At 38.7% G+C, this 22,903-nt stretch overlaps 1 pseudogene across 1 annotated transcript; it reads left to right on the forward strand.

Moving 5' to 3' along the window:
* The first annotated feature begins 5,543 nt into the window (after positions 1-5,543).
* On the forward strand, positions 5,544-6,162 carry LOC134482358 (elongin-C-like; annotated as a pseudogene). Its single transcript, XR_015639752.1, has one exon. The product of XR_015639752.1 is annotated as an elongin-C-like (transcript).
* The last annotated feature ends 16,741 nt before the right edge of the window (positions 6,163-22,903 follow it).

A 22,903-nucleotide genomic window follows, 5' to 3' on the forward strand; every position in this document is an offset into this window, starting at 1 on the left:
AATATTGCATACCTCCTCCCCCTATCCCTTGTCTCCTCTACAAGGATATCCCCAGCCCAGCAACTCCACCATATGTATAAGCTTCCTGGAGCCTCTAGTCTCTTGAAGGGTAGACATCTGCTTTACCTGAACCCAGACAGGGGTGTTCAATGACTCATGGCTGTCTGTGTACAAAATTATGGACAGATGCTTAATTACGTTTCCCAACCTATGAGCCTTTGAATACTGTTGCAGATTTCATTATTGCTTTACCTCTATGGTGTATTAACTCCAAATCTGTGTCGGTGAGGGCTCAAGCTGCGCTAATGTTGATGACTGTGCTGACCTACATGGCTCCTTTATATTGACCTATTAAATTAATGATGGATTTCTAAATGTCATTAAAGAATCGTGTTGGTATTCTTAGGGGATTGCACAGACTATCTAGATGAATTTTTGTGTTATGGCCACTGTCTTACGTAGGACTTTAGTTGTGTGAACAGACACCATGGCCAATGCAACTCTTAAAAGGAAACCATTTCATTAGGGCTGGTTTACAGCCTCAGAGGTTCAGACCTGTTATCATCACAGCAGGATCACTGCAGCCACCAATCAGACATGGTGAAGGAGGATCTGAGAGCTGTAGATCTTCATCTGGATGGTCCTGCAGAATACGGCCTTCTAGGCAGCTAGGATGAGTGTGTTAAACCCCTTACACACAGTCGCACACCTACTCCAACAGGGCCACACCTACTCCAACAGGACCACGCTTCTAATAGTGCCACCCCTGAGCCAAGGAAATATAAACCATCACATCCAACTCCACCATATTAATCCTTCTGACCTAGGAGCATGGGGCCTTTCCATATTACTGTATCTTCTTCTGTTAATTTACGTTAAGTTTAGAGTTTTTAACTGTACAAGTCATTCAATTCCTTGGTTATATTTAGTCTATAATATCTGTGAGAATCTGTTAGTTTGCTTATTTGCAGAGTGTGCTGGGTATTTGGATTTAAGAAACTAACTTGGTTTGATGCATTGCTTTTCCTCTAATACAATGCTGAACAATTGAATAGCTGCAGGGGAATTTTGGTGGAGGCTTTAGAGTCTTTTGTGTATATCAACCACCCAGGCCTAAATAAAGTGACATTGGCTTCATTCTTTCAAGGGTGTACATCTATCTCATTCACTTGTGCTGTTATTCTAGCTAAGACTTCAATGATTTTATTGAACAGGGGAAGATCAAATATACTTTTCACATTTCTGATTTCTGATTTAGTGTGAATGCTTGGCATAAATATTTTAGAATGATATTTGCTGTGTACCATTCTTATCTTGTCTTTATTATATTGAACTGTATCCTGGGTCTGATGGTTTATATGTGTGAAGCCCAGGGAATAGCAATATTAGAAGTTGTGACCCTGTTGGAATAGGCATGTCACTGTGGGTGTGGGCTTTAAGACCCTGATCTTAGCTGCATGGCAGTCAGTCTTAAACTAACAGCCTTCACGTAAACATGTAGACTACTCAGCTATCAAAAAACAATGACTTTATGAAATTCAAAGGCAAGTGGATGGAACTGGAAAATATCCTGAGTGAGGTAACCCAATCACAGAAAAACACACATGGTATGTATGCACTCATTGATAAGTAGATATTAGCCCAAATGCTCGAATTACCCTAGATGCATAGAACACATGAAATTCAAGAGGGATGACCAAAATGTGAATGCTTCACTCCTTCTTTAAAAGGGGAACAAGAATACCCTTGGGAGGGAATAGGGATGCAAAGTTTAGAACAGAGGCTGAAGGAACACCCATTCAGAGCCTGCCCCACATGTGGCCCATAAATATACAGCCACCAAACTAGATAAGATGGATGAAGCAAAGAAGTGCAGGCTGACAGGAACCAGATATAGATCTTTCCTGAGAGACACAGCCAGAATAAGGCAAATACATTGGCGAACGCGAACAGCAAACCACTGAACTGAGAACAGGACCCCCGTTGAAGGAATCAGAGAAAGGACTGAAAGAGATTGAAGGGGATGAGACGCCATATGAACAACAATGCCAACCAACCAGAGCTTCCAGGGACTAAGCCACTACCCAAAGACTATACATGGACTGATTCTGGGCTCCAACTGCATAGGTAGCAATGAATAGCCTAGTAAGAGCACCAGTGGAAGGGGAAGCCCTTGGTCCTGCCATGACTGAACCCCCAGTGAACGTGACTATTGGGGGGAGGGCAGTAACAGGGGAAGATGGGGAGGGTAACACCCATATAGTAGGGGAAGGGGAGTGGTTGGGGGATTTGGCCCAGAAACCGGCAAAGGGAATAACAGTTGAAATTTAAATAAGAAATACCCAAGTTAATAAAGATGGAGGAAAAAATACCGAATAAAAGAAAGGAATGTAAACCATTGAGGCACGTTGTAAACATGTCACTAGAATTCATTAATTAAATATTAATTCTATGTGCATATTGTTTGAACATCTGTGTTTCTTTCAATGGTAAAATGTGATCATATTCACAATGAGGCATTTCCTTTCATTTTACTGACGTTTCTTGTTGCTATTGTCAATATAATTGAAATAAGGTGAGGTTGGACTCTTGAATGGACACACAAGGCAGGGCCTTGTTTTCACATTACACACTCTTCTGCTTTATCAGGAGCTCTGAAGAATTAGCTACCGTATGCAGAAAAACCGTGGACTAAACCCTTCTGAAAATATGCTGTCAACAGAAACAAAATCCTGCGCTTCCTTCACTACATGATTTTTATAAAGCTATTAGAATAAATTGATGAAGTTCCTCATCACAAACATCTCCCCATTTGATTTCAAGCAGGCATGGTAACAGGATCGGCTCTGCATGGCAAACCTGAGGTCTGAATGATGTAGGAGGAGGAGCCTGAGGCAGAGATGGATTTTTGCTCTCGGCATGATTTATTGTGTGCTGTCTCCAGGTTTATCATGTCCCTATTTATGATATCAGTGTGTGAGGGTTGTGGATTTTGGAAATTTTTCTGTTTAATCTTAATTGAATACTGTTGGATAATTGAAAGACTGTGTGAATTTTCTCTTGATAACTGACACACTGTTGAAGATTCCTATGCATGATTTACTGGTTGTGTTCATTTCCTTTGTATGCATGACAGGCACTTAGCTTTTCCTATGGATGACTCTCACGCAATGTATGTGATCTGTGGATGACTGACAGACTGTGCGTGTTTCTAATAGATGACTGAGAGACTGTTGACTTTACTGTGGCTGTTTGAAAGGATATTGAAATTTCTTATAAATGGTTCTAAGGCTATGGGCAATTCCTATGGGTTATTGATAGGATGTAGATTTTTCCCCCAGATGACTACCAAGTTGGGGGTGTGCCATGTAGCTGACAAACAGGCAACTCTTTCCTACACATGATTGACAGGTTGTTGGTTTTTCCTATGAATGCCTTACAGGTTGTGGGTACTTTCTATGGATGATTTCATGTAGCAGTCATTTACCATGGAGGACTGACTGAAAGTCTGTGCATATTTGTTATGCATACTGAACAATGGTAGATACATACTATGTATGGTTGACAGGCTTTGGCTATTTCTTATCAATGATGGACAGGGTGTAGGTATTTCCTATGAATGACAGATAGAGTGTGGGCTTGTCCTTTGGACAAGTGACAAAGTTGGTATATGTTTCCTGGGGCTGAGTGATAGGCTGTTGACACTACCTATGAATAATCCACAGGCTTTGAGATATGTTGTGAAAGACTGACAGGCTGTGGGTCTCTCCATTGAATGACTGGCTATGGGAGTTTCTAATGTATGACTGACCGGCTCTGAGAGGTTTCTATATAAGTTAGTCGCCATGTCCTGTGGGTGATTAATAGACTATGGCCATTTGTTATGTCTGATTGACAGACTGTGATAATTTCTTCTGGATGACTGACAGGTTTTGTGAGTTGCTGGTAGATGATTGACAGGGTGAGGGGATTTCCAGTGGATGACTGACAGGACATGGGCAATTCTTATGGATGGTAGCCAGGCTGTGGGCTTTTACTTTGGATGATGTAGGTGTTGGGGACAGATTTTTGATAAGCTGTATGACTTGTGGGTGACTGACATGTTGTGCTTCTTAAGCTAGATGATTGATACATCATAGGCATGACCTACAGATGCAGATCTACAGACCAATTGTTTCACTGTAAATTTTATAAACAAATGAAAATTGAAATCCCCAGTCACCAATACTTTGACTTTTTCAATCCAAATTTCATTTTTTATGCCCATGATTAAGCTTTCTATATTTGCTACCATTAGGATCACAACATATTGCTTAGGTAATAAATAAAGTATCCATGTTAACCCGGGAGCAAAAATGTAGCAAAGCAGGACCTTGCATTTTGTTTTAAAATGGTCAATGTATCCCTGGACTTACACTAAATTTGGTAAATATAAGTAGAAGGAGATAAACTATGGCATCCAATCTCCTATATATGAGATTCAAAAAGGTTTCAGCAAAATGAAATGAGAGTTCCAAAAAGCAAGGGTCATTTCATGCTATATTTACATTTATATGATGTAAGGAAGCTTGACTGGGCAGAGAAACATAAAGGTTTAAGAATGGGAAGACCTTGAGTTATATTTTTTTTTCGGAGCTGGGGACCGAACCCAGGACCTTGTGCTTGCTAGGCAAGGGCTCTACCACTGAGCCAAATCCCCAACCTGACCTTGAGATATATTAAAATGTGTATTATACACAATAGACATTTAATTACATGTGAGGAATAAATGGACTGACAGAATGAAAAACTATAGTTGGACAAATCAGAGTTTGAAGAAAATATTCAATAAGCATAAGAATATTTTCAAACTATAATTCATTCTTGGATTATTTATATGAAGCTCTACCTTAACAACTAATAAACACCTTAAAATAACAAAATGATTAAGAAGCATGTGGACTTCGGAAAATATGCTGGTGTGCCATCAATTCCCCTTCAAGCAAAAAAATATGAAATACGAATGAGGGCCTAGCCCATCACACTGCTCCCTGATCTCAAATCCCATGGAAAAGAGAGCTAAACACCAAGAAGTATGGAACATCCTGAGACCACAGGACAGACAGACACATCTGTCCACTTTCAATACCACATTGTCATCAATGGACAGATAAGAGAAACAGAAATTAAACAGCGACATAGAGAAACTAACAGAAGTTATATACTAAATGGATTTAACAAATATTTATAGAACATTAAATAATAAAACAAAAGGATTTACATTCTTCTCAGTACCTCATAGTACCTCCTCGAAAATTGACCATATAATTTGTCAAAAAAATAGGCATCAATAGATACAGGAAGATAGAAATAATTCTATTTGTCCTATCAGATCACCATGGACAAAGGCTGGTCTTCAATAAAACAATAATGGCAGAATGCCCTCAGATACATTGAAGTTTAACAACACACTACTCAATGAAAACTTGGTCATGGAAGAATTAATGATAGAAATTAAAGATTTCTTAGCACTTCCTTCGGATGCAAGTTACTAGATGACTGCTTCTCGGCCTCGCCAGGAAACTAGTAAGTTCCTCTGGGATCAAATAGAATTTTATAAGAACATAATGGATGGAGAGGAGAAAACCTATGGTGGCTGTGAAGGCCCTGATGCCATGTATGTGAAATTAATATCTTCTGATGGTCATGAATTTATTGTAAAAAGAGAACATGCATTAACATCAGGAACAATAAAGGCCATGTTGAGTGGTCCAGGTCAGTTAGCGGAGAATGAAACCAATGAGGTCAACTTTAGAGAGATCCCTTCACATGTGCTATCGAAAGTGTGCATGTATTTTACCTACAAGGTCCGCTATACTAACAGCTCCACTGAAATTCCTGAATTCCCAACTGCACCTGAAATTGCACTGGAACTGCTGATGGCCGTGAACTTCTTAGATTGTTAAATAAGATAAATTATAATAAACTGTTAATTTTTTTCAGTATTTAATACCTGTAGTTCAGTTAGTAATTTTTTCCCATATAGCATGTTGCCTTTATGAAATTGAACGCTAAAGTTAATTGCTGAGCAGATTTCTTCTGTCATTTGCATAGCAGAGTTGAAATTTGTTTGCTACATCAACAAATTAAGGAAGTTTCACAAGCCAAAAAATAAATAAATAATGCCAGTTTAAAAAAAAAGATTTCTTAGAATTTAATGAAAATGAAGATACAACACACCCAAACATTTAGGACACAGTGAGAGCAGTACTAAAAGGAAAACTCATAGCTCTGAGTGCCGCCAAAAGAAACAGGAGAGAGCATACTCAGCAGCTTGACAGCACATCTAAAAAGTCTAGAGCCAAAAGAAGTAAATACACACAAGAGGAATAGAAGGGAAGAAATAATAAAACTAAGAGCTAAAATCATCCAAGTTTTAAAAAAAAAAGAGTACACAAAGAATCAACAAAAGCAGGAGCTGGTTCTTCGACAAAATCAACAAGATAGATAAACCCTTAGCAAGAATACCCAGAGTGTATCCAAATTAACAAAATCAGAAGGGAAAAGGGAGACATAACAAAAAAATCTGAGGAAATTAAAAATATCAACAAATCCTACTACAAAAGCATATATTCAACAAAACTGGAAAATCTGGAGGAAATAGACAATTTTCTAGACAAATACAAGGTACTAAAGTTAAATCAGAAACAGATAAACATCTAAACAACACCATAATTCCTAAAGAAGTAGAAGCAGTTATTAAGAGTCTCCCAATCAAAGAGAACCCAGGACTCCATGAATTTACTGCAGAATTCTATCAGGCCTTCATAGAAGACCTCATATCAATACTGTCCAGATTAGTTCCCAAAACAGAAATAGGCAGAGCACTACCAAATTCCTTCTTTGAAACGACAGTTACTCTTATAACTAAACCACACAAAAATCCAACAAAGAAAGAGAACTTGAGACCATTTACCCTTATGATTATTGATGTAAAAATACTCAATAAAAATCTTGCAAAGTGAATGCAAGAATACATCAAAATAATCACCCATCATGATCAGTTAGGCTTCAGCCCAAGGATGAAAGGATGGTCCAATATACTAAACGATAACCTAGGCAAGGAAGAAATAAAGAAAGAAATTAAAGACTTCTTAGAATTTAATGAAAATGAAGGTACGACATACCCACACGTATGGGACACAATTAAAGCTGTGCTAAGAGGAAAACTCATAGTTCTTAGTGCCTGCAGAAAGAAACAGGGGAGAGCCTATATCAGCAGCTTGACAGCACACCTAAAAGCTCTAGAACAAAAAGAAGCAAATACACCCAGGAGGAGTAGAAGGCAGGAAATAATCAAACTCAGAGCTGAAATCAACCAAGTAGAAAAAAAGAGGACCATAGAAAGAATCAACAGAACCAAAAGTTGGTTCTTTGAGAAAATCAACGGGACAGATAAACCCTTAGCCAGACTAACGAGAGGACACAGAGAGTGTGTCCAAATTAACAAAATAGGAAATGAAAAGGGAGACATAACTACAGATTCAGAGGAAATTAAAAAAAATCATCAGATCTTATTATAAAAGCCTATATTCAACAAATTTGAAAATCGGCAGGAAATGGACAATTTCCTAGACAGATACCAGGTACCGAAGTTAAATCAGGAACAGATAAACCAGTTAAACAACCCCATAACTCCTAAGGAAATAGAAGCAGTCATTAAAGGTCTCCAACCAAAAAGGGCCCAGGTCCAGACGGGTTTAGTGCAGAATTCTATCAGACCTTCATAGAAGACCTCATACCAATACTATCCAAACTATTCCACAAAACTGAAACAGATGGAGCACTACCAAATTCCTTCTATGAAGCCACAATTACTCTTATTCCTAAACCACACAAAGACCCAACAAAGAAAGAGAACTTCAGATCAATTTCCCTTATTAATATAGACGGAAAAATACTCAATAAAATTCTGGCAAACCGAATCCAAGAGCACATCAAAACAATCATCCACCATGATCAGGTAGGCTTCATCCCAGGCATGCAGGGATGGTTTAATATACGGAAAACCATCAACGTGATCCATTATATAAACAAACTGAAAGAACAAAACTACATGATCATTTCATTAGACGCTGAGAAAGCATTTGACAAAATTCAACACCCCTTCATGATAAAAGTCTGGGAAAGAATAGGAATTCAAGGCCCATACCTAAACATAGTAAAAGCCATATACAGCAAACCAGTTGCTAACATTAAATTAAATGGAGAGAAACTTGAAGCAATCCCACTAAAATCAGGGACTAGACAAGGCTGCCCACTCTCTCCCTACTTATTCAATACAGTTCTTGAAGTTCTAGCCAGAGCAATCAGACAACAAAAGGAGGTCAAGGGGATACAGATTGGAATAGAAGAAGTCAAAATATCACTATTTGCAGATGATATGATAGTACATTTAAGTGATCCCAAAAGTTCCACCAGAGAACTACTAAAGCTAATAAACAACTTCAGTAAAGTGGCTGGATATAAAATTAACTCAAATAAATCAGTAGCCTTCCTCTACACAAAAGAGAAACAACCGAGAAAGAAATTAGGGAAACGACACCCTTCATAGTAGACCCAAATAATATAAAGTACCTCGGCGTGACTTTAACCAAGCAAGTAAAAGATTTGTACAATAAGAACTTCAAGACACTGAAGAAAGTAATTGAAGAAGACCTCAGAAGATGGAAAGATCTCCCATGCTCATGGATTGGCAGGATTAACATAGCAAAAATGGCCATTTTACCAAAAGCGATCCACAGATTCAATGCAATCCCCATCAAAATACCAATCCAATTCTTCAAAGAGTTAGACAGAACAATTTTCAAATTCATCTGGAATAACAAAAAACCCAGGATAGCTAAATTTATCCTCAACAATAAAAGGACTTCAGGGGGAATCACTATCCCTGAACTCAAGCAGTATTACAGAGCAATACTGATAAAAACTGCATGGTATTGGTACACAGACAGACAAATAGACCAAAGGAATAGAATTGAAGACCCAGAAATGAACCCACACACCTATGGGCACTTGATTTTTGACAAAGGAGCCAAAACCATCCAATGGAAAAAAGATAGCATTTTCAGCAAATGGTGCTGGTTCAACTGGAGGTAAACATGTAGAAGAATGCAGATCGATCCATGCTTATCACCCTGTACAAAGCTTAAGTCCAAGTGGATCAAGGCCCTACACATCAAACCAGATACACTCAAACTAATAGAAGAAAAACTAGGGGAGCATCTGGAACACATGGGCACTGGAAAAAATTTCCTGAACAAAACACCAATGGCTTATGCTCTAAGATCAAGAATCGACAAATGGGATCTCATAAAACTGCAAAGCTTCTGTAAGGCAAAGGACACTGTGGTTAGGACAAAATGGCAACCAACAGATTGGGAAAAGATCTTTACCAATCCTACAACAGATAGAGGCCTTATATCCAAAATATACACAGAACTCAAGAAGTTAGACCACAGGAAGACAAATAACCCTATTAAACAATGGGGTTCAGAGCTAAACAAAGAATTCACAGCTGAGGAATGCCGAATAGCTGAGAAACACCTAAAGAAATGTTCAACATCTTTAGTCATAAGGGAAATGCAAATCAAAACAACCCTGAGATTTCACCTCACACCAGTGAGAATGGCTAAGATCAAAGATCAAAAACTCAGGTTACAGCAGATGCTGGAGAGGATGTGGAGAAAGAGGAACACTCCTCCATTGTTGGTGGGGTTGCAGACTGGTACAACCATTCTGGATATCAGTCTGGAGGTTACTCAGAAAATTGGACATTGAACTGCCTGAGGATCCAGCTATACCTCTCTTGGGCATATACCCATAAGATGCCCCAACATATAAAAAAGACACGTGCTCCACTATGTTCATAGCAGCCTTATTTATAACAGCCAGACGCTGGAAAGAACCCAGATGCCCTTCAACAGAGGAATGGATACAGAAAATGTGGTACATCTACACAATGGAATATTATTACTCAGCTATCAAAAACAATGACTTTATGAAATTCGTAGGCAAATGGTTGGAACTGGAAAATATCATCCTGAGTGAGGTAACCCAATCACAGAAAAACACACATGGTATGCACTCATTGACAAGTGGCTATTAGCCCAAATGCTTGAATTACCCTAGATGCCTAGAACACATGAAACTCAAGACGGATGATCAAAACGTGAATGCTTCACTCCTTCTTTAAGTGTGGAACGAGAATACCCTTGGCAGGGAATAGAGAGGCAAAGATTAAAACAGAGACAGAAGGAACACACATTCAGAGCCTGCCCCACATGTGGCCCATACATATACAGCCACCCAATTAGACAAGATGGATGAAGCAATGAAGGGCAGGCTGACAGGTGCGGGATGTAGATCTCTCCTGAGAGACACAGCCAGAGTACAGCAAATACATAGGCGAATGCCAGCAGCAAACCACTGAACTGAGAATAGGACCCCATTGAAGGAATCAGAGAAAGAACTGGAAGAGCTCGAAGGGGCTCAAGACCCCTTATGAACAACACTGCCAAGCAACCAGAGCTTCCAGGGTCTAAGCTACTACCTAAAGACTATACATGGACTGACCCTGGACTCTGACCTCATAGGAAGCAATGAATATCCTAGTAAGTGCACCAGTGTAAGGGGAAGCCCTGGGTCCTGCTAAAACTGAACCCCCAGTGAACGTGATTGTTGGGAGGAGGGCAGCAATGGGGGAAGGATGGGGAGGGGGAACACCCATAGCGAAGGGGAGGGGGAGGGATTAGGGGGATGTTTGCCCGGAAACCGGGGAAGGAAATAACACTCGAAATGTAAATAAGAAATACTCAAATTAATAAAAAAAATTTGACTTCAACAAGTTTCTAACCCCTGGACCATTTCTAAAATTCAAAGATTGTTTTCTCTACTATAAAGTATATGTGTATTTAATGGTTTTATCTTATAATTATTATATAACTTCTATCCATTATATGATAATGAACTCATCTTTTTCAGTAGCACATACATTTTATACTTTATTATGTAAAAGGTATGGCTCAGGTACAATATTTCATTGCATAAATGTTATATTTTGTAATAAAGAGAAAACAACAAAAAAAAAAGTCCTGGAAAATCAGGAAATCAAAACCCATAACTAAACATAGTAAAAACAATATACAGTGAACCAGTAACTAACATCAAACTAAATGGAGAGGAACTTGATGAAATCCCACTAAAATCAGGGACTAGATAAGGCTGCCTGCACTGTAACTACTTATTCAATACAGCCCTGGAATTCCGAGCCAGAGCAGTCAGACAACAAAAGGAGGTCAAGGGATACAAAGTGGGAGGGAAGATGTCACAATATGGCTATTTGCCAACGATAGGATAGTATATTTAAGTGACGCCAAAAGGTCCACCAGAGAATTACAAAACCTGATATTAACTTCAGCAAATTTTTGGGTACAAAATGACTCAAAAAAAATTAGTAGCCTTCCTCCACTCAAAGGAAAAACAGGCTGAGTAAAATTAGGGAAATGACACCCTTCACAATAGTCGCAATAATATAAAATACCTCAGTGTGACTTTAACGAAATAAGTGAAAGATCTGTATAACAAGAACTTCAAGTCTCTGAAAAGACATTGAAGAAGATATCAGAAGATGGAACGGCCTCACATTCTCATGGATTAGCAGGATTAATATAGTAAAAGTGGCCATTTTGCCAAAAGCAATCTACAAATTCACTGCAATCCCCATCAAAAATCCAACTCAATTCTTCAGACATAGAAAGAGCAATTTACTAATTCATTTGGAATAAAAAAAACCCAGGATAGCAAAACCTATACTCAATGATAAAAGAACTTCTGGGGAAATCATCATTCCTGACCTCAAGCAGTATTACAGAGCGATAGTGGAAAAAAAGCTGTATGGTTTAGTAACATAGACAGCTAGACAGATCAGTGAAATATAATTGAAGACCCAGACCTGAACCCTCCCACCTTTGGTCAATTGATCTTTGACAAAGAGCAAAAACCATCCATTTGTAAAAAGATAGCATTTTCAATAAATGGTGCTCATTCAATAGGTTAGCATGTAAAAGATACAAATCAAACAATTCTTATCTCCCTGTACAAAGCTTAAGTCCAAGTGGATCAAGAACATCAACATTAAAACATATACACTGGAACTAATAGAAGAAAAACTGGAGAATAGACTCACACAAATGGGCACTGGGGAAATTTTCCTAAACAAAACAACAATGGCTTATGTGCTAAGGTCAAAAATTGACAAATGGAAACTCATAAAACTGCAAAGCTTCTGTAATGCAATGGATACTTTTCAATAGAACAGAACAGCAACCAACAGATTTGGAAAAGATCTTTACCAATATTACATCTGATGCAGGGCTAATATCGAAAATATACAAAAAAAAAAAAACAAAAAACAAAAACAAGAACTTAGAGTCCAGAGAGCCAAATAACCCTATTAAAATTTGGGTTCAGAGCTAAACAAAGAATTCTCAGCTGAGGAATATCAAATGGCTGAGAAGCACCTATAGAAATGTTTAGCATACTTAGTCATCAGGGGTGTACAAATCAAAAAACCCTGAGATTCCACTCACACCAGTAAGAATTGCTACGATAAAAAAACTCAGGTGACAGCAGATGCTGGCCAGGATGTGGATAAAGAGGAAAACTCTTCCATTGTTGGTAGGATTGCAGACTGGTACAACCACTCTGGAAATCAGCCAGGAGGTTCCTGAGAAAATTCCACTACCTGAGGACCCAGCCACACCTCTCCTGGGCATATACCCAATAGATGCCCCAACAAACAACCAGGAAACACGCTCCACTATGTTCATAGCAGCCTTATTTATAATAGCCAGAAGCTGGAAAGAACCCAGATGCCCTTCAACAGGGGAGTGGATTCAGAAAATAAGGTACATCTACACAATGGAGTACTACTCAGCAATCAAAAACAATGACTTCATGAAATTCATAGGCAAATGGAATGAACTAGAAAATATCATCCTGAGTGAAGTAACCCAATCACAGAAAAACACACATGGTATGCACTCATTCATAAGTGGATATTAGCCGAAAACCTCGAATTACTCTAGATGCAATCCACAGACCACATGAAGCTCATGACAAAGGATGAATAAAATACAGATGCTTCCACTCCTTCTGAAATGGGATAACAAAAATATCCATAGGAGGGAAATAGAGGCAAAGTTTAGAGCAGAGCCTGAAGGAACAGCCATTCAGAGCCTGCCCCACATGTGGCCCATACATATACAGCCACCAAAACTACATTTGACTGATGAAGCTAAGAAATGTGTGATGACACAGACCGCATATAGATGTCTCCTGAGAGACACACAGAGCATGTCAAATGCAGAGGTGAACACTAACAGCAAACTACTGAACTTAGAACAGGACTCCCTTTTGGGGAATTAGAGAAAGGATTGAAAGAGCTGAAGGTGCTTGCAACCCGATAAGAACAACAATGTCAGAGATGCCCAGGGACTAAACCACTACCCAAAGAGTATACATGGACCCAGGGCTCCAACTGCTTATGTATCAGAGAATAGACTTGTTGAACACTAGTGGAAGGGGAAACACTTGGTCCTACCCTGGGTGGACCCACAGTGCAGGGGAATATAGGGGTAGGTTGTAAAGGGTGTGGGTTTGGGGGGAGAATACCCTTATAGGGAAGGGGGAGGGGACGGGGGCATATGGAGAGGAAACTAGGAAAGGGAATAAAGCAGCAGCAGCAGCAGCCTGAGGAGGAGGAGGAGGAGGAGGTAACAGACTGGAGGAGCTGAAGGGGTTTCAACACCACAGGAAGAACAACACTATCAACCAACCAGAATCGCAGAGTCCCCAGAGACTAAAACACCAACCAAAGAGTAGCTTGATACTCATGTATTGCTTTTCTAGGTATCACATTATCTATTTACTGACTAACTGATTTATGGGATTTTGCTGTTCGTGGTTTGTTTTAGATACGGGCACTGTAGAATAGGATAGAAGCCTCCAAAAGGGCTTTTATCTGTCCCTCTTGAGACACTAATCCTGTCTAGCTCCAGATGGCTCCAGAACATTAATTAGCTCAGTAATGCCACTGTGTGCTCACAGAAAGGGATTGATTCAAAATTGCCAACATTATCTCTGGAGCTAGTTAAGTTTGCCACAGTCAAAACAAATCTAAATAAATTTGTATCTAATAAAAGCTATAATATATTTAAAGTTAAAAAAAAAAGAATGAAGGCTAGCCTTCATTTTAAAAGTCTTGGAAAGATCAGGAATTCAAGTCCCAAATCTAAACATAGTAAAAACAATATACAGCAAACCAGTAGCCAACATCAAACTAAATGGAGATAAACTTGAAGAAATACCACTAAAATCAGTAGCCTTCCTCTATTCAAAGGATAAACAGGCTCAAAAAGAAATTAGGGAAATAATGCACTTCACAATAGTAACAGATGTTAAAAAAATACCTCGGTGTTACTCTAACCAAGCAAGTGAATGATCTCTTTGACAAGACCTTCAAGTTTCTGAAGAAAGAATTTGAAAAAGATCTCATAAGATGGGAAGATCTCCCATGCTCATGGATTGACGGGAATAAAAATGTAAAATGGCCATCTGACCAAAGGGAATTTACAAATTCAATGTAATCCCCATGAAAATTTCAACTCTATTCTTCATAGAGGTAGAAAGAGCAATTTGCAAATTTGTTTGAAATGACAAGAAATCCAGGATAGTGAAAACTATCTTCAACTATAAAAGAATTTCTGGGAGAATCACCATCCCAGGCCTCAAGCTGTATTATATAGCAATAGTGATAAAACCTGTATGGTTTGGTACAGATTCAGACAGGCAGATCAATGGAGTAGAAGTGGAGACCCAGAAATGAGCCCACACACCTTTGGGCCCTTGATGTTTGACAAAGGACCTAAAACCATCCACTGGAAAAAATATAGCATTTTGAACAAATGTTGCTGGATCAACCAGCAGTCAGCATGGACAATGCAAATCAAATGTTTCTTATCACCCCGTACACAGCTAAAATCCAAGCGAATTGAGGATCTCCACATAGAAGAAGATACACTCCAAATAATAAAAGGAAAATTGGGGAAGACCCTGGAACACGTGGGCACTAGGGAAAATTTCCTGAATAGAACACCAATAGCTTATGCTTTAAGATCAAGATTCAACAAATGGGACCTCAAAAAATTGCAAAGATTATGCAAGGAAAAGGACACTGTCATTAGGACAAAATGGAAAACAACAGATTGGGAAAAGATCTTTACCAATCCTATATCTGATAGAAGGGTAATATGTAATATATATAAAGAAATCTAGAAGTTTAGACTGCAGAAAATCAAATAACTCTACTACAAAATGAGGTACAGAGCTAAACAAAGAATTCTAAGCTGAGGAATATCAAATGGCCCTGAAGCTCCTAAGGAACTATTAAACATCCTTAATCATCAGCAAAAATCAAACCAAGAAAATGCTGAGATTTGACCTCACACCACTCAGAATGACTAAGGACAAAATCTAAGGTGACAACAAATGTTGACGGGGATGTGGAGAAAGAGGAACACTCCTCCACTGTATGTGGGAGAGCAAGCTGGCAAAATAATTCTGGAAATTAGTTTGTAAGTTCCTCAGAAAATTGGACATAGTACTACCTGAGGAACCAGCTATACCCCCTAGTGGGCATATACCCAAAAGGGGCTCCAAAATATAGCAAGGAAACATGCTCCATTTTGTTCATAGAACCCTTATTTGTAAATGCCAGGAGCTGGAAAGAATTCAGATGTCCCTCCATCTACAGAGTACACATTGGCTGACCCATGGCCTCAGGTGCATATGTAGCAGAGGATGGCCTTGTTGGGAACTAATTGGAGGAGAAGCCCTTGGTCTTGCCAAGGCTCTATCCCCCAGTGTAAGAAAATGCTAAAGCAGTGAGGTGGGAAGAGGTGAGTAGATGGGTAGGGGAAAACCCACATAGAAATTGGGAAGGGGCGATGTGATAGGCTGTACAGGGATGGGAAACCAGGAAAGGAGATAACATTTGAAATGGAAATAAAAAAAAATCAAACAAACCCCTCCCAAAAAAAAAAGGGTTGTGGTGGCAGGTAAAACTCACTTGGTAAAACATTTGCCCTGAGAAACTGACTGTAGATGTGGGGATCAGGGGAGCCCCAAAGCTTACTTGCCTGCAAGTGTGAGTATCAATGTGCTCCAAGATAGTAAATCAATCACACCAGGAACGTGGGTGAGTAAAGTTTGTCTCCAGAACAGAGGGACTAGAGGTGGAACCCACAGGGCGGCCTGATGGCCTGAGTTCAGTCCTCAGAAGCCACAATGTGGTAGAACAGAACCGTCAGTTGGCTCTGCCCTCTGACCACTCCACACTTAGCTCCACGTGTATGGAAAGTGAGAGGAAGTCAATGGCAATCTCTGACCATCACAAGTATATCAGTGCAAAATCAACAGTACAGAAGGTCCTCACTCACCTTCTGTGAGGGGGCATGGTCACAGTTCCTGTTCAAAATGTCTTTTATCCATTAGCAAACAGGTAATATTGATCTAATATTCATTATTGATATTTTTGTCCCAAAGTTGACAATTTGTCTTATGATTAATTTTCCAGTAGTCTATTAACATTAATGCTCTATATATTAAGAAAGTCTTCATAGAATCAGGGGTTGTGGAGAGGAATGGGAGAGGCAAAGAAGGGGATAACATTTGAAATGTAAATACATAAAATACACAAACACCTCCAGCAAAGTGGCTGGGTATGAAATTAACTCAAAGAAATCCGTAGCCTTCCTCTATACAAAAAAGAAACAAGCCGAGAAAGAAATTAGGGAAATGACACCCTTCATAATAGTCCGAATTGATATAAAATAACTCGGTGTGACTTTAACCAAGCAAGAGAAAGATCTGTATGATAAGAACTTCAAGCTTCTGAAGAAAGAAATTAAAGATGAGCGATGCTCTACTCAATGATATCCTAGAAAAGGCAGAAATAAAGAAATTAAAGACTTCTTAGAATTTAATGAAAATGAGGGTACAACATACCCAAACTTATGGGACAAAACGAAAGTTGTGCTAAGAGGAAAACTCATAGCTCTGAGTGCCTGCAGAAAGACACAGGAGAGAGCATAGGTCAACAGCTTGACAGCACACCTAAAAGCTCTAGAACAAATAGGAGCAAATACACCCAGGAGGAGTAGAACGCAGGAAATAATGAAACTCAGAGCTGAAATCAGCCAAGTAGAAACAAAAAGGACTATACAAAGAATCAACAGAGCCAAAAGCTGGTTCTTTGAGAAAATGAACAAGATAGATAAACCCTTAGCCACACTAACAAGAGGACACAGAGAGTGTGTCCAAATTAACAAAATCAGGAATGAAAAGGGAAACATAACAACAGAATCAGAGGAAATTCAAAAAATCGTCAGATCTTACTACAAAATCCTATATTCAACAAAACTTGAAAATCTGCACGTAATGGACAATTTCCTAGACAGATACCAGTTACCAAAGTTAAATCAGGAACAAATAAACCATTGAAACAACCCCATAACTCCTAAAGTAGTAGAAACAGTCATTAAAAGTCTCCCAACCAAAAAGAGCCCAGGTCCAGACGGGTTTAGTGCAGAATTCTATCAGACCTTCATAGAAGACCTCATACCAATACTATCCAAATATTCCAGAAATTTGAAACAGACATAGCGCTACCGAATTCCTTCTGTGAAGACAGAATTACTATTATACCTAAACCACACAAAGACCCAACAAAGAAAGAGAACTTCAGATCAATTTCCCTTACGAATATCGACGCAAAGATACTTAATAAAATTCTTGAAAACCAAATCCAAGAGCACATCAAAACAATCATCCATCATGATCAAATCAGCTTCATCACAGAAATGCAGGGATGGTTTAATATACGAAAAACCATCACCGTAATCCACTATATAAACAAATTGAAAGATAAAAACCACATGATCATTTCATTAGATGTTGAGAAAGAATTTGACAAAATTCAACACCACTTCATGATAAGAGACCTGGAAAGAACAGAAATTCAAGGCCCATATCTAAACATAGTAAAATTCATATACACCAAACCAGTAGCTAATATTAAACTAAACGGAAATAAACATGAAGCAATCCCACTAAAATCAGGGACTAGACAAGGCTGGCCACTCTTTCCCTACTTCTTCAATATAGTTCTTGAAGTTCTACCCAGAGCAATCAGACAAGAAAATAATATAAACGGGATACGGATTGGAAAGGAAGAAGTCAAAATATCACTATTTGCACACGATAAGATTGTATATTTAAGTGATCCCAAAAGTTCAACCAGACAACTACTAAACCTAATAAACACCTTCAGAAAAGTGACTGGGTATAAATTTAACTCGAATAAATCAATAGCCTTCCTCTAACACAAAAGAGATACAAGCCAAGAAAGAAATTAGGGAAATGACACCCTTCAAAATAGTCCCAAATGATATAAAATAACTTGGTGTGACTTTAACCAAGCAAGTGAAAAACCTGTATGATAAAAACTTCTAGCCTCTGAAGAAAGGAATAGAAGAAGATCTCAGAAGATGGAAAGATCTCCCAGGCTCATAGATTGGCAGGATTAATATAGTAAAAATGGCCATTTTACTAAAAGCAATCTACAGATTCAATGCAATCCCCATTAAAATACCAATCCAATTCTTCAGAGAGTTAGACAGAACAATTTGCAAATTCATCTGGAATTACAAAAAACCCAGGATAGCTAAAACTATCCTCAACAATAAAAGGACTTCCAGGGGAATCACTTTCGTGAACTCAAGCAGTATTACAGAGCAATAATGATAAAAACTGTATGGTATTGGTACAGAGACAGACAGATAGACCAGAGGAATAGAATTGAAGACCCAGAAATGAAGCCACACACATATGGTCACTTGATTTTTGACAAAGGAGCCAAAACCATCCAATGGAAAAAAGCATTTTTCAGCTAATGGTACAGGTTCAACTGGACGTCAGCATGTAGAAGAATGCAGATCAATCCATGCTAATCACCCTGTACAAAGCTTAAGTCCAAGTGGATCAAGGACCTCCACATCAAACCAGATACACTCAAACTAATAGAAGAAAAAGTGGGGAAGCATCTTGAACACATGGGCACTGGAGAAGATTTCCTGAACAAAACACCAATGGCTTATGCTCTAAGATCAAGAATGGATAAATGGGACCTCATAAAACTGCAAAAACTCAATAAAACTCTTACAAACTTAATCTAAGAAAACATCCATCATTATCAAGTAGGCTTCATCCCAGGCATGCAGGGATGGTTTAATATACGGAAAACCATCAATGTAACCCACTATATAAACAAATTCAAAGATAAGAAGCACATGGTCATTTCATTAAATACTGAGAAAGCATTTGACAAAATTCCACACTCCTTCATTATAAAATTCCTGGAAAGATCAGGAATTCAAGGCCCATATCTAAACATAGTAAAAGCAACATACAGCAAACCAGTAGCTAACATCAAACTAAATGGAGAGAAACTTGAAGCCATCCCACTAAAATCAGGGACTACACAAGGCTGCCCACGCTCTCTCTACTTATTCAATATAGTACCGGAAATCCTAGTCAGAGCAATCGGACAGCAAAAGCAGGTCAAAGGGATACAAATTGGAAGGGAAGAAATCAAAATATCACTATTTGCAGATGATATGATAGTGTACTTAAGCGAACACAAAAGATCCACCAGAGAACTCCTTAACCTGATAAACAACTTCAGCAAAGTGCCGGGGTGTAAAATTAACTCAAACAAATCAGTAGCCTTACTCTACCCAAAGGATAAACAGGCTGAGAGAGAAATTAGGGAATGGCTCCCTTAACAATAGTCCCAAATAACATAAAATGCCTTGGTGTGACGTTAACCAAGCAAGTGAGAGATCTGTATGACAAGAATTTCAAATCTCTGAAGAAATTGAAGAAGATCTCAGAAGATGACAAGATCTTCCATGCTCAAGGATTAGCAGGATTAATATGCTAAAGTTGGCCATTTTGCCAAAATCAATCTTCAGGTCAATGCAATCCCCATCAAATTTCCTACTCAATTCTTTATAGAGATAGAGAGAGCAATTTGCAAATTCATTTGGAATAACAAAACCCCAGGATGGCGAAAACTATACTCAACAATAAAAGAAATTCTGGGGGAATCACCATCCCTGACTTCAAGCAGTATTACAGAGCAATAATCTTCAAAACTTTATGGTATTGGTACAGAGACAGGCAGGTAGATCAGTGCAACAGAATTGACGATCCAGCAATGAACCACACACCTGTAGCCTCTTGATCTTTGACAAAGGAGCTAAAACTGTCCAATGGAAGAAAGATAGCATTTTCAACAGATGGTGCTGGTTCAACTGGAGGTCAGCATATAGAAGAATGGAAATGGATCCATTCTTATCACCCTGTACAAAGCTTAAATCCAAGTGGATCAAGAACCTCCACATCAAACCAGATACACTCAAATTGATAGAAGAAAAATTGGAGAAGAGTCTCAAACACATGGGCACTGGGGAAAATTTCCTGAACAAAACAAAAATGGCTTATGCTCTAAGATCAAGAATCAACAAATGGGACCTCACAAAACTACAAAGCTTTTGTAAAGCAAAAGACAATGTCATTAGGACAAAACAGCAACCAGCAGATTGGGAAAAGATCTTTACCAATCCTACATCTGATAGAGAGCTTTTATTAATCCAAAATATACAAAGAACTCAGGAAGTAGACTCCAGAGAGCCAAATCACTCTATCAAAAAATAGGGTACAGAGCTAAAGAAAACATTCTCAGCTGAGGATTTTCAAATGGCCAAAAAGCATCTAAAGAAATGTTCAACATCCTTAGTCATCACGTGAATGCAAATCAAACAGCCCTGAGATAAAAAAAAAACTCAGGTGACAGCAGAAGCTGGTGAGGATGTGGAGAAAGAGGAACACTCCTCCATTGTTGGTGGGATTGCAAACTTCTACAACCTCTCTGGAAATCAGGCTGGAGGTTCCTCAGAAAATTGGACATTACACTACCTCAGGACCCAGCTCTACCACCCTTGGGCACATACCCAAAAGATGCTCAAACATACAACAAAGACACATGCTCCACTATGTTCATAGCAGCCTTATTTATAATAGCCAGGAGCTGGAAAGAACCCAGATGCCCTTCAACAGAAGAAAGGATTCAAAAAAATGTGGTAAATCTACACAATGAAGTATTACTCAGCTATCAAAAACAATGACTTCATGAAATTCATAGGCAAATGGAATGAACTAGAAAATATCATGCTGAGTGAGGTTACTCAATGACAAAAAACACACTTGGTATGCACTCATTGATAAGTGGATATTAGTCAAAAACCCAATTTCCCAAGACACAATCTACAGACCACAGGAAGCTCAAGAAGAAGGATGACCAAAATGCAGATGCTCCTACATTTTCTTAAAATTGGGGAAAATATTCATGTGATGGGATATGGAAACGAAGTTTAGAGCAGCGACTCAAGAAATGGCTGTTCAGAGCCTGACACACATATGGCCCATGTATATACAACCACCAAAACTAGATAAGATTGATGAAGCTAAAAAGGGACCGGATATAGATCTCTCCTGAGAGACAATCCAGAGCATGTCTAATACAGAGGTCAATGCTAGCAGAAAACCACCAAACTGAGAAGAGGACCCTGTTGGGCAGAATTAGAGGAAGTATTGAAAGATTTGAAGGAGCTTGCAACCCCATAAAAACAAGAATGCCAACCAACCAGAGCCTCCAGGGACTAAACCATCACCTAAAGACTATACATGGACTGACCCAGGTCTCCAGCTGCATATGTAGCAGAGAATAGCCTTGTTGGGGCATTAGTGGAGGGGAAAGCCCTTGGTCTTGCCACGGTTGGACCGCCAGTTCAGGGGAATATGGGGGAGGGCAATGAGGGGGATGTATAGGAGGAATACCTGTATAGGGGAGAAGGAGGGGAAGGAATGTGGGCTTATGGACAGGAAACCAGGAAGGGGAATAACCTTTGAAATGTAAGTAAAGAAACATATAATAAAAAATTAAAAATAAATAAATTTAAAAATAAGTAAATAAATAAATAAATAAATAAATAAATAAATAAATAAGGCTGCTATGGAACATAGTGGATCATGTGTCCTTGTTAAATGTTGGGGAATCTTTGTAGGTATATGCCCAGGGTTATATATCTGGTTCTGAGGCACGGTGTCCAGTTTTCTGAAGAACCTCCAGCCTGATTTCCGGAGTGATTGAACAAGCCTGCAATGCTACCAGCAATGTTCCTCTTTTTCCAAATGTTGGCCAGCATATGCTGTCACATGAGTTTTTACTCTTTGCCATTCAGACTGATATGAGGTAGAATCTCATGGTCATTTTGAGTTTCATTTCCCTCATGACTAAGGATTTTGAACACTTCTTTAGATGCTTCTTGGACATTTGAAATTCATCAGTTGAGAATTCTTTACCTCTGTACCCCATTTTTAATAGGGTTATTTTTCTCTCAGGAGTTTAACTTCTGGGAATTCCATGAAGCCACAGTTATGTTGATAACTAAACCACACAAAGACTCAAAAAAGAAAGAGAACTTCAGACCAATTTTTCCTATGAATATCGAGGCAAAAATACTCAATAAATTTCTAACAAACCTATTTCAAGAACGCTTTAAAATAACCATTCATCATGATAAAGCAGAGTTCTGCCCAGAGACGCAGGGATGGTTCAATATATGAATATCAATCAACATAATCTACTATATAAACAAACTAAAAAATACATTATCATTAA

This window comes from Rattus norvegicus, chromosome 16 (assembly GCF_021556685.1).
Source record: "Rattus norvegicus strain SHRSP/BbbUtx chromosome 16, alternate assembly SHRSP_T2T, whole genome shotgun sequence".
Lineage (NCBI taxonomy): Eukaryota > Metazoa > Chordata > Mammalia > Rodentia > Muridae > Rattus > Rattus norvegicus.